The following is a 14,085-nucleotide window of genomic DNA, read 5'->3' as shown; positions in this document are numbered from 1 at the left end:
CTCTACTCTAATCTACACAGTTGTTTGTACAAGAAGTAGTGTATTGAATAATGACCGAATATAAAAAATCTCAGGAAAAAAATCTCTAACTTTTTCACGTGGAATAACTCGTAAAACATTTGTTACGCGAAAAAAATGTTTCAAGCAAAAGTTGTACATGATAAACAGAATTAATTTGTTATTCGGTTGCACCGGCTCACTTAATGCCGTGCCAACTTCTGTTCCGAAATATTTTTTTCACGTGACAACAAATGAATTTCGACTAATTTCAAGTGGCACAATTAGACGACTGATCTAGCAGAACGAAAACGAAATAAACCTGTCCTACGAATGGATACACATTTCTGTGTGTGCAACGCGTCAATGTTAAAGCAACAGGACACATTTTGGACGATCGTAAACTTCAGATGGCGCCTAATTAAGTAGATTTTACACTTTCGCGTGATCCACCAAGTTCCGTGCGATTAAGTAAATTTTATATTCAAATTAACTCGCGAAACTCGAAACTTACTTAAGTCATCAATTTCATACACACATTCGCAGTTCGTGCGATCGGGCAAATTTGTTTCGTAAATTTGCATAAATTCCCGGCGTTTGGACTAACTCAATTCAGCTACTTACATCCGCGCTCGCGAGAAAAATAAGCCTGAAATGCTGTTGCTTTACATCTAATTTTCATAAAAACCTCGAGTCACTTTCTTTCAAGTAAGACAACTTCAAGATTACCCTCAAGTGTTTACCTTTCTTCAAAGAGTCACTCCAGCAGAGAGAAAGTGAAAGGGAGAGAAAGAGAAAGAGAATAGAGTTCTTTCAAATGTAATTTTACATCTACTTTTCCATTCGTTCGCCCTCTCTATGTTGTCGCTCTTTTTAAATACTTCAAGCAATTCTTTATTAACCCTTGGCTGCGAATGGTGCGTATATACACAAGTCTTTAGAAAAACTGTTGTGTTTACCGATGAGAAACACATACACTTGCTAAGAACTTTTGTATGTAATGTCACGTGTTACATAAAAAGGAAAACATTCTGAGATTTCAATGACTATTTAAACACATCTGAGTGACGTATGAATATAATTAATATCACTGTTACAGGCATTTTACTTATTTTAATCATTCATCCTCATGAATTCAAGTGAACAAAGAGATCATATCCTCTTTATTATTAGTTATTTAATAATGTATTATGTTTCCTTTGTTATTAGTTATTATGAGAAAATTTCCTTGTTTTCTAGAAGAAAGAAAGATTTATGCAGATTAAGAAAATGGACCTGTTGATTTCTGTGTAATTCCATACTTTTATAAACACAAATATTTATAATAAATATCCTACTTTAATATTATAATATTTATAATAAATATTCTACTTTAATATTATAATATTTATAATAAATATTCTACTTTATTTGTACAGTGTGTGTATTCTCTGCATTTGTACACCTTTAAATTCCCCATAAACGCATAGTTTGCAGTCTAGTGTACATAGGAATACATGTTTCAGTAAAAACATATAATAAGGTTTATTATAGTTGTTTAACATGCATTTTTAGATTTGGCCTAAACTTTCATTACACGGTGATACGACACATTTTTATAAATATAATTTATGTATTCGCAACAAGTTCAAACATTTTAATGAACCACTATAGCCACTTGGATTTATGGGAGATGTTTAGTCGTCAAAAAGATAATACTTTTATTGTCCTCGTCAATTAAACGTGAGACGAAATACCAGAAACTTAATTCCTACGTAAAAGAATTCCCACAAAAATCACGAAAATCTTGAACACGAATAAGGTTTTCAAGCTGTCCCTCTAAACAGACTGATAAAAGCATCAGGAAAAATGATGCAAGCGTGTGTGTTTCTTCTTCGCTGATTGATCGACAGTCGGGTATTTCCCGACGTGTCGACGCGTTGTCGAGTATGTACCGTGTATGGCATATCAAAATTTCTTATCGGCGTCGTTCGTGCGGTCCGTCCACGATAATACGGATGTATCTGTCACGGAGCAGCGAATTGAAAAATATTTAGCACATGACCGAGCACGACTACTATGAATCAGCCTCGCACATTGCGACGGATAGCCAATCTAGCTGGACGAAAGTCATTTTGATGACTGATCGTGAAATCTTTTCATTTTCGTAGCAAGCTGTTGAAGAAAATCTGAGACGATCGAGAAACACGTGAAACAATTTTGTGAAACCAAATAATCTCGCTGATCAAAGTTGATTACTCGTACTTGTACAAAAAACTGCGTTTAAAACCAATTGGTGAGATACATTTTGGTGATTTATTATGTTTTCGTAAGGCTGTATTTGAAATATCACATCGTTCTGCAATGCATATAAAATATCTCTTTTATGTGCCCATCGCAGGAAAAACATAATTTTGCGTAGATGTATTTAAATTTTATATATAGAGTATAACGAATAAACGAATAAACGATGATAGTTTCCACAGTGTCTCGCCCTAAGTTTTCAATCCCCGAGTGAAAAAAGGATACAGCAATATTTCCTTTTTTCGATCATTTTGAGTTTTATCTTTCTGCTTCAACTCTTTTCGCTATTACCATTTTTTAATTCCGTTATATCTATTACTGTATATTCGATATTTTACATTTAATTACAATACTAATGAATCGAAGGAAACTATGATTATCGTTCGCGTTTAATACGATTCCAAGTACACAGCATATCAACTGAAACGAAACTGTTCATCTCGAATTTTGTCCAACTAGATTGCCCAGATCACATCGGAGCAACAGCCGAAACGAACCAGAGCGAAAAGACGAACGCGTAACTCGATGACGACGTATTCGGCGCGCGAATGCATTATGCGATTATCGTTTTCCCCTTGTGTTTCGGGCAAGTAACGCGGCAAAAGTTAAGCCGGATTAGCCGGGAATGGACGACGCGTTTAAAAGGAAACAGCAAGAAACGTTTGTAACTGGGACGCTTTTAGCGTATTATTCCCGCCTGTTCGCGATGTAATATTTACTCTGCGTCCTTGCCCGCTCGCCTACTTGCACCGTAGTCGTGTAACATGCTATTTATTTGCGTCGTTATTCCTTGGTTAAAAAAGACGACGAAAAGGAAAAAGAGAAGAATGAGAAAGAAGGCGAAAAGAAGAGTGGAAAAAAGAAGGAAGATAGAAGGCGACGTGTCCCTGCCACGTGATATAACGTACGTACGCGATTCGAGAGTGAAAAATATGGAGTGAAATTTTTTTCATACGTGGGCGGCGTGTAACACGGAGCTGTTAAAGGTTCGTCGGAATTTTGTTGATTTATAGCGTTGAATGTTTGATTTTGTTTGTTCCGCTGTTGCCGCGGATATTTTCGAAGCAGAATTCTTCCTTCGTAATGGCCAAATATCCAGCCGGTGAACGCGGTGACATTTTAAAATATTTTGGAGTATTTCTTGCGTGAGAAACTTGCAGCAGCTTTTTGTCAAAAAATAATATATTGAGGTATGTGAAAAAAAATCTCGAAACTTCATTGAAATTGCTTTATGCAATGAGACTTAATTCTTGTGATTGCGTTAGTTTTCAACGAAATTAAAAAGCATTCATACGTAGAAATTACACAGTATAGCGCAAAGACCAATTGTGAAAATTCTATTCGTTTATTTTCATAATTTGGCTAGCTGAGAGCAATTACAAAATACTCAGACACTTACACGTGTTGCTATAAAATATTTTGAAATTGCATTAACACTGGCTTGATCACTATAATCGTGGCCTTTTCGTGTCTCATTACAGCATATGTGTGCTATAGTGGTCAAATACTTTTATCAGAAACTCTGTTTGTATTAAATGTCTCACAATTTCTATATGTACGTTTAGATTTGTTTCAAACTTGGCCAACATCGTGATAGTCGTGTTTCACTGTAGTTTCACACAACATACTCGAAAGGGAAATTTCTACAAATGTTCGAATATTTTCGATGAGTAACCACACGCTTCTAAAAGTACCATCGCGTCCACGTTGCAGTTACTGTTATACACAGGTGGGAATGTTAAACGTAGAAAATAGTCGGCACAACTAATAAAGCCTAGGCAAATGTCACCGTGTTGCAATCACCCACGAATTTACGTTGGAAACACGTAAACGCGTGTGCGCAAATGCTATTTCGTAATCTCTAGGGTCATTATTTCGCGGCCGCTGACGCTGTGATCTTCCATTCATAACAGATACCATTTTACGATTCGAGATATTGTCCGTTCGTAACAACAAATATTAATACAGGTTAATCGCTAATGTTGCAGCTCTGTCAGCAGGCATGATTATCATCGTGGGACTCGCAAATGTTACCATTTTATGAATACAAATTTGAAAGCTAATTTGAAAAAGTCCGGTTTTTTCTAGTATGTAACAACACTACGAACGCTACACAAGCTCTTGCTCGAAATTTCCAGACATCCTTTGCTTTCGAGCAAAAATAAATTTTCTGGGAAATATAATGGTAAATAAATGAATTATCAAAATACAGTATTTGCCTTTTATCATTTCTCTGGATATACGATATATTTATATTTAATTTTTTTTTTGGACACTTGCAATTGTTTATAGAAAGATGAAAAAATAGTTTCACCTTAAAAAATTTTCCACTTACCTAATGAAATTCTTATTATATCAATTTTTAGAACAAATCTTCAGAAAGAATAAAAGCTTGAAGCTGAAGTAAAATTTCGTTATAACGTACTCTAAATTTTGAATTACTTATAATATATAAATAATGTCAAATATAATTATTAAATATATAAAAGGATGGCACTACAAACAGAATACGTATTTCGTTATTTCTTTTCAAATTTAAATTTTCGAGCGAGAGTGTACATTCGGGCGACAAATTTTCACAAAGCACGAGCACGCTCCATTCGCCTCGGCTCTTCATCCCCGACGATTTTTCGGAGGCACGGTTTTTTGATTATCTTCTCGGGTTTTTTAAAAATTCCATATCCGTGGATAGCGGTGAGGCGGTAACATAAAAGGTAATAATTTTTTTAAGTAATATCGTGGTTAACACGCGACGCGTATTTACTATACTAATACAATTCGTGTTAAAAAACGTGCACGTTCTTCTGCATCATTTGAAGGGCAAATGGTGAGATTACGAATAATAGCAAGATCGTGTATGTCACTGTTGAATTGTAACATTCATATTTTTTACATTTAAATTAAAATTGTTATCGAAACTAAAAATTTCTACGCGAAATACAAAATGTCAAAGTTCTTCTTCGAAAGTATCCATGCGTTCTAGATAATTTTATACCTTTGAACGCAAATTTTTGTGTAAAGTATAGAATAAAATGGAATAAATCTCTTGGAAAATATCGGTTTTAGTGAGAGGAGAAATTTCATATTTTCGAATTGAATTATCGTCATGAAATACAAATTTTTATCATTTTACAGAGAAACAGGAGACCAATTCATTCTTGAAAAATATTTATTATAGAGAACAATTGTAATGCACGCCTTTACGTCACCGAACTAAATTATTCAATCACAAAAATCCAAACTTCTATGTAGAATACAAAATACCGCGAGAATGAGAATCGAATTTTTCTCTTAAAAAGTATCTACTTTTATATTTCTCGATCAAATTACTATCATGAAACGAAAAATAATTTTAAAACGTCGCAGAGTGTAAAATGTCATAAGGAATATCACAAGCGTCGAATTGTTTCCTGGCGGACACACGTCCAGAGGAAAGAAAAGAGTTTCTTTTGTACTAACGCACGAGCACACACGTGTTCACAATGAAGGAAAATAAATTTTAACACCGCGCGAAACAAGATATTTTTTTCGCTTATGAAGTTTGCACCGTGCGTCATTTACCTGGGACCATCGATTCCGCTAAAAATGTCACCGTGTGGATATTTTGTCAGAACATAATCGCCTGACGTCAGTGGAAACAGATAACGTGAATCAGACCTAACGAGTTTGCGCTCAGAACAGAAGGAACGTGACAGGCGATGAAAAAGTTCCGGGAAAACAGCTGTTGCATTATTAAGATCGGGATCGCTCGTAATGAGACGTAATTTAGTTGTTTCAAAGTGTGAATCGCCGTTTTTATTGTTACAAAAATACGTAAACGTGTGAAAGAACGGTGGATTAAAATTTTCTTCGAGACGCACTCGGGAGTTTGTGGCCGAACGCTTCTTATTGTTAACGTTTAAGAGAAATTTTTAATTGCAACAGATGTGGTGTTATATAAAGTATTTATTTTAGAATTCTAATTATTATTTTAGTATTATTTCTTATTATTTTAAAAATGACAAATTTCCTGTCTTTGATAGTTCTCAACGAAAATAAAGGCGCGTCTCTCTCTCTCTCTCTCTCTCTCTCTCTCTCTCTCTCTCTTCGCGTTACACAGGAAGTTACTACTTGCTTCAACTGCTTCTCGCATAAATTGAAGCACATCCAAATACATTAACGAACGGAAAAGCGAGCTAATAAATTAAATTCAACCGCATCGGAGATACGATATGATCTGGCGTTCGATAAACTGTTTTACTTCACTCCATCTGCAATTCATTCCGGCAAACTTCGAACAAAGATAATTCCGAGCTCGGAACTTATCCCCAAAAAAATTCTCGATCCATCGACGGTGAGAGGAAAAGTCGCGAGCGTTTCTGCGAACGTTCCAGCTCGGTTCTGCGAAACTGAGATCGCGAGAAACACCCGCTACCCCTAATTACCTGGTTCTCCGTACGCGCGATCGACGCGGCCGAGAGGGTGCTCGACTGGTTGCGGAGGGTGAGTCCGGAGCGGCGCGTGAATCCGACGGGCGCAAGCGTGAAAAAGTTTCGAACGTAGCGGGAAGAAGGGCCGTGGGGGTCCGGCTCGGTCGATGGGTCGACTCGGGTCGTTCGCGGAGGCGACAACGAAACGAAAGCGAATCGAGAAAGAGAGAGAGAGAGAGAGGAGGGAAGATTGATTGGCCGCGGTCGAAAGAGAGAAACAAGAGGGTTGGAGGTTGAAGCAGGCCGAAGGAAGAAAGAGGGGCAGAAAAAGACGGGCGAAGGAAGAGACCGGGTGGAGCGAGAGAGCTGGAAAAATATAACCTGTTGGACCGTGAGCGATAGAGAGAGAGAGAGAGAAAGAGTGAGGGCGCAGACGCACGAACAGGACGAACGATTCAGTGAACGACAGCGAGAAAGAGAAGAAAAGAGAGGCGGCAGAGCGGGGGACAGGCTCTAGTTAGTTCAAGAAGAGGGGAACTGGAAGAGCAAGGGCTCTCGCGATGGAGAAAGAGAGGGAGAAGAGGGGGAGGGAGAAGGACGCAGACGTCCCGAACCTGCCTCAACTACAACTTGACTTTCGCGGTTCGATTCTGATCGGATCGATCTAACTAGCGCGCCGGCGAGCAAACCAGCCACCGGTATTTACTGTTGCTCTCTTCGTCGCACTCGCCTCGCCTCGCCTCGTTCCCTCGCCCACTTATCATGTGTTGCATCGGCGTTCGATCGGCGTGAGCCACGATCGTTCTTCAACCGGGGCCATTTGTCCTTCCTTTTGCCATTTTTTTCTTTTCTCCTCGTTTCTTCCCCTCTTTCTTCTACTTTCCCTTTTCCTTCGTTTTTTAATTTATTCTCAGCCTTCGTTCTCTCGCCGTCGCTGTGCTTTTTTTACGCGGGGATCGGGGAATTGGGGGAATCGAGCGATCATTCTGCTTGTAGTAGCCCATGGAAATTTAAATATCTATATCGGGCGTCACACATTTCTGTGAAAGTGTCGTTTATCACGGAGTACGTTGAAAAATAAAGAAACGAAAATTACTTGTGTATTTCGATGCTCAACTCTTTGAGCTTTTTTGCTTCGTATAATTCACAAACTCTGTTAGCTATGGGATCTATTGAATTTCAGGTGACATCCTTTATTGTGAGAAAATTTGAATTTGTACGTGTAATCATTATATAGCGTGTAATAATATGTTCTTTATACACGTAACTAAACTTCGAACTTTTCTGCAAATTTACATTTCGGTGAGAGTGACAAGAAAGTTCGTTTTTCTTTTTCATATTAAATTCTGTGGATTCTTTTATTTTAAAATGTCCTGTGAAACAAATTGAACTGTTATGTGATATTAAATGACTAAATGCGTTACTACAACTGAATATAATTTAAACAGTTTATGTATAAGTAAACACGAGCATCTTCATATGATGCGATTGTAAAAAATACGATTACATCCAAAATTAAAAAGTTGTATTACGAACATTTTAACGCTTTTGGTTTATAGACAGTTCAGGCTGTAAATTCAAATTGACAAAGTGCGAGTAAAAAATATTATTCGGAACTTTGCTTTTTGCCAGGGAATCGGGTATAATTGGAGTATCATGGGAAACGAAAAATTCTGTAATTGTTTTTGACTTCGAATGATTCATCGCGCTTTTTTTACAACGAGACAACGATATCTCTCTCTCTCTCTCTCTCTCTCTCTCTCTCTTTCTCTCTCTTTGTCAGTATATGTATGTGTGTAAAAGCGGAAACAGATTTTTCAAACTTTCTACAACTGTAGATACATATATTCTATTTGTAAGTTCCTATAGATGCTACAAGAGATATACATATGTAGTCATAGGTACACGCTGCAACTGTGTGAAATAAAAGTTCTACGCGTTTAACGTTTTTAATTTGACGATGTGAAACTCGTAGAATTTAAAAAAAAAAGGAAATTTACCAAAAAAAAAAAAAAAAATTATAACACAGAGTACCGTGGAAAAAAAGTTTTCCGAACATTGACTATCGAGCGCTTAAATTCAATTAAATATTAGAAATATCGAAACTATTGCCGACTGAAATTCTTTTCGATAGTATTTCGGGGAAAATCGTGTTAAAATTTTTATTTTCGACGTAATGCAACTCGCGCGATTTCTCATTGTTGCTTCGACAAATCAATACAGTTCACTATTGTACGTACGTTCTCCCAAAATAAATTATAGAATGAATTCCAACCTTTTCAAATCCTATGGACATGTCACACGTTCCAAAATGTGGAGCATTTTATTTTATTGGATTTAATTTTATTATCAATTTGCATAATGGGGAACGTAAAACACAAATTAAAACGAAACATCAAAGTATTATTACATAATTTTGCATTTCTACGATAATATAGAAATTCCTTTCCATTTTACTTTTGTAATATTGATTTGTGAGAATTTTATAATCTTTATAATCTATGTCGAATTTTATAGAATACAGAATTTTTCAGTTCTTGCAGCAGACCCGAGACTAAATAATTTGATTTAAAAGATCGGAAAAACGGAACTCTCTCTCAGCTGGTCTCTTTTATTTTATAAATCGCAAATCGCTCTTCAGCCGACGCGACAAAATTAGTATGATCAGTTTTCGACAAATTTCGGCCCTCGAACAAACCGCTTTTTCCGCACTGACACCGTCCTCGAAATGCGAAATCGTACGCCGGCACTCGACTGAATACAAAGTGCATCGAAATCTCTCTTTTATAACCTCTTGCCGGCGTGTAAAAAGGCCGTAAAAATAGGACCCGTGCACGGAATGGACCAGCGACGCTGTTAATTCTAATTGTAACGCAAAACCAAAACATTTGTTCCGGCCGACAAACGGCCGGGGCTCGATTTTGTTCTGAATTATCTAGCGAAATTTCCCGGCCGGCCGGTATTGTTCGAAATTCAGCGTTTCAACGCTGGACAAAAGCGGGCACTGCAGCCGCGCGAAAGATTCAAAGGCCAAACGAGTACACTTTTCGAATCGATCATTGTTACAGCGTTGCGAAGGCACGGGTGTATGGTTTTTGGAGCTAAATACGGCCGGCATCGCTGGAATTAATTTATGCAACTGGACGATCGATCGGCTAATGGAGTTCGCAGTGTTGAATATATCCAGAAGGCCTGGCCTCGCGATCGTTTTCCACGAATTTTATTTCCAGCCCGGCCCCCGGTAATATACACCTGCAGAGATAAAAGCGACTTTTTCTCGAAAAATTATTCCGCGCTTTTCGGCCGATCGCGTTTTTCACCGCGGTTGAAATATCACATATCTCCTTTTTTTTTCTTTTTTTTTTTTTTAGCCTTTGAAGGGCCCGTTATTTTGAATTTGAACATATATTTAAAAGCAACGCATATATTTGAATGTGACGCATGTATATTTAAAAGTAACGTAACGAATAAAATAATTACACTAATATTGTGTGTCTTCCTACCTATCCCGTTTTCCCCCGATATCAAACAGAACGATACTTTTTGTAACAAAAAATCCACAACCTGTCAATACGCGTTGACAATTGTGTCATGAAATGCACGTGAAATTAAAGAATCTTATTATATCCCCGACAAATACGGAATACTAAAAGTAAAAACCATTCTGAGACTTTCGAATGGTACTGAACACGTTATGAAGAATTTGAAGACTCGTACGGGGGCCTTCAATGGTAGCTGACCGGTCCGTTAAAGGTTAACCATAGAAAAGAAAAAAAGAAAGAGAGGAAGAAGAAAATGGATCTTAAATGTACGCTATTACGGTTCCGCTAATTATGGAAACGATTAATAAAAAATTGCTTAAAGTGCTTTCAACGAGATAAGTGATTAAATGGGGATCAAAGATGAAAGGGATGAAAAATGGAGCAATCTTCAGTCAAGCAAAAGAATCGTGTTTTTAAAAAGAAATTCGTGGTAGTGAAGTGATGGACGAAACAAAAAGCGGTAGTCAATGGTAGGAGTGAATTGCAGACCGGGAAATAGTAGAAACAAGAAAATATTGGGGAAAACATGTTTTGTCGAAGAACAGTATTTTTCTTTCCCTTCTTTTTTCTTTCTGTTTCTTTCTTTTTTTTTTTTCTTTTTGTTTTGGTCGATGTTTTCTCGTTTCTTTCGTTCCGTCCCAAAACATTTTCCTGAACCCCGTCGCCACAACATATGCAATTAATCGCGGATTTTAACGATGTTTCGGTCACCCTATCTGCACAACCACCCTCAAAATTACATTTCCGCGTCAATTACCCCAGGCACGAATAATTAGGATAGATATCCGGGGAACGAATCGAAAATATGCAAATATAATAATAAAATAACGCCCGATTACGATCGACACCACTTTTAACGCGTCTGTAGCTTCAACTATTAATGAATTGGCAGAAAAATACGAGCGACAATGGTTTCAAACACACGTACGTACGATACGTTTCATTTTATTTTCTATGTTCGTACTGTTAGTTGGTGAATAGTTTTCAACAACAGACAATGCAATAAATAGTGTGGTGAATAATTTCGATATGAATAGTGTCACGCGACATTTTAAAATTATTACGTTTCAATTGGAATATGGAAAATTATATCCGTGGGTGAATTAACAAGCGAACGAAGACATTATTTGCGAATAATTAAATCATTAAAATCTTCCACTTTCTTTACGCGATTGTATGTTAATAAACTAGCATCTATATATTGTTAAAAATATTCTCGAGTTCCGTATTCTTAACCTTCTGTACAACTATAATATTCATACGTCGTAATAATCCTAACGCAGAATTAGAACGTTCGCGAGAAAACGTGTGAGAAATATTGTTTTATTCAGGAAAGAATGTATGTCTGTCCTGCTATACTTTTTGTAAATTTTTTACGTTGGTATCGTTCGGTTGTACATTGCGTAGAAAAATTCATGTTATACTAACTAAAATTTAGGGCACATGTTAGTAATAAAATTGCAAAATTCAACAAAAGTCATCATAAGATTATTACGGCTTTTAATTTAGAGTTAAATATATTGTTTAATTCACAAAACCCAAAACCAAGAATGAAATCAAAAAAAATAAAGGATTATTTACTGACAGACTGCGAATTTCTGTGCACCCTTTGACGAACAGAACTACAGAAATGGAACCTAAATGCTTAATTCTAGACATTTCATATATTTCCACGTATCCTATGCACTTCTGCAACTACCAATTGTCCACGAAATGCACGAAAATCCGCCGTCTATTTCTGAAAAATCGAGAACCTCGCGCACATGAAAATTTGAACAACGTACGAAACGAATGTAATTCCACGTCGATGCGCCTAGTCACGAAGAGTTCTTGAATCGAGCACGTGCTCGATCGAGCTCCGTAGAAACGCGATCCGTGGATTATCTTTCGTGCAAGATACACAGGTCTAATCTAACCGAGGAGAAGAAAAAGTGTCGCGATAAGCGCCCATCCGACAAGTTCGTCATTGATTATCGTCGATTTCTGCGATTTGCGTGTCGTCAAGCGAATACCAGCGAATTTTGCGACGTTCTCTCACTTTATAAATTGCCGCGGAAAAATCTAAAATCCAGTTGCAACGAAGTTTGTCTAATTGAAATGTATTCGTTTTGTACAGACCACGGACATTTACTGAATTTTTGTATATATTTATAAATAGATCGCTTATAGACGTGTAGAATTTATATTTTTATGAAACAATAGGACCTAAGTATACATTTCTTTCGCTTACTGAATATTGTAAATAAAATGTTATAACATATCTATTTTAAAAATAACTTTTTATATTTTTGCAGAGTGCGCGCTTACAGACGTGTAGAATTTATATTTTTATGAAAAAATACAACCCTAAATATACATTTCTTTCGCTTACTGAATATTGTAAAATATTATAACATATCTATTTTAAATAACTTTTTATATTTTTGCATAGTGCGCGCATTTTCTATAAATGTACAGAAATTTGTTTTATCTATCCAAATATCATGATGGATGTTCCACTCTGAATATTTTATATACGTTATGTGCTACATTCTTGAAATTTGGAATATCTTAAATCTACATAAATCCAGCAATCTAGTTGTAGACTAGTAAGAAAATAAAACATCTCTGGTGCTTTGAGAAAATAAAAAAATATTACAATGCCATTTGATTTAAAGGAATGAGAACGACAATTCGATTTATTGAAGTAAAAGTAAGTATTAGAAAGTGAAAAGGAAAATCTTTTATACTTTTGAAATGAAAAGGAAAATACTTTATACTGTTTGTAAAATATTTTATACCCTGCATGAATAATCAGAGTTGTTCGTTGTAACATGGATTATACTTGGTGATGCCAAGTGAAGTGTAAACGCAATCACAGTACAAAGAGTTAATTACACAAGGTTATTTAAACTGTATTAATTTGTAATTCGATTTATTTGTGACTCGAAATTGTTAATTATATGTATAAATTTAAATTGTAACGAGTAGCAGCCTTTACGCGGCTCCGAAATTTAATTGCATCTTCGACAACGAATTCGTAAATTTACATATTTTTCTAAACAGGTACAATACATTTTGACAGAATACTGTGAAAGGGAATCATCCGGAAAAGGATTCTGAAAAGTCCATATAAATTATTTCTAATCTTTCTTTGGTATTGTAACAACCATAGAATAATCAGAAGGCCGATATAAGTTTTCCACTGAAAACAGCATGAATCGAAAATAGAAACTTTTCCACTACTTTTCTTCCATCGATATTTGATAGTAAAAAAGATTACAAGATTATCACTATAGCATACACACACTACTTTTTCTAGTACCGATAGGCTATTCATTTTTGAATATGCGGTACTCATTTTCATCGCAAAATTGTTAAAACACGTGGTACACACTTGTCGCACTGCGGAAAGTACAAAATACTTCAGATCTCGGAAAAAAAAAAAAAAAGAAAAAAAAAACAGAAAAAAGAAGAAAAATAGTATCCATTAGAACGTGCAACGAGATCGAAAATCGAATTCACGTTGCCGCTAAATCCCTGGTCAAGTCGAAAGTACCAATATGCCGCGGGGGAAAAAAAAGACAGGAGAGAATTGGAGCAGGCACTCGTACGCGGACGCGTGCGTACCAGTTCCGGCAGTCGGGGAAAAAAACAAAAATCGGGAATAACGACGCGGCGCAACGGTTAATGAGTCAATACGCGTTAAGTGTTACCCCTCGCAACTTTCCCCTCGCGACGAAAATTCGTGTAACTCTTTCAATTAAAACTTTCGCGCGCGGTTCATCTTCCCTCCTCCCCCTCCCCCTCCCCCTCCCCCTCCGCCGGCAACATCACCGCCATCCGTCACGACTGCCTCGTTCGCCACTCCAAAA

At 36.6% G+C, this 14,085-nt stretch overlaps 1 protein-coding gene across 3 annotated transcripts in view; it reads right to left on the bottom strand.

Moving 5' to 3' along the window:
- Positions 1-14,085, bottom strand: part of LOC122530115 (nucleolar protein 4-like) — a 178,072-nt gene that overhangs the window by 161,861 nt on the left and 2,126 nt on the right. The window lies entirely within an intron of this gene.

This window comes from Frieseomelitta varia, unplaced genomic scaffold (genome assembly GCF_011392965.1).
Source record: "Frieseomelitta varia isolate USP_RPSP 00005682 unplaced genomic scaffold, Fvar_1.2 scaffold_328, whole genome shotgun sequence".
Taxonomy (NCBI): domain Eukaryota; kingdom Metazoa; phylum Arthropoda; class Insecta; order Hymenoptera; family Apidae; genus Frieseomelitta; species Frieseomelitta varia.
This window is presented reverse-complemented; position numbering and strand designations above follow the sequence as displayed.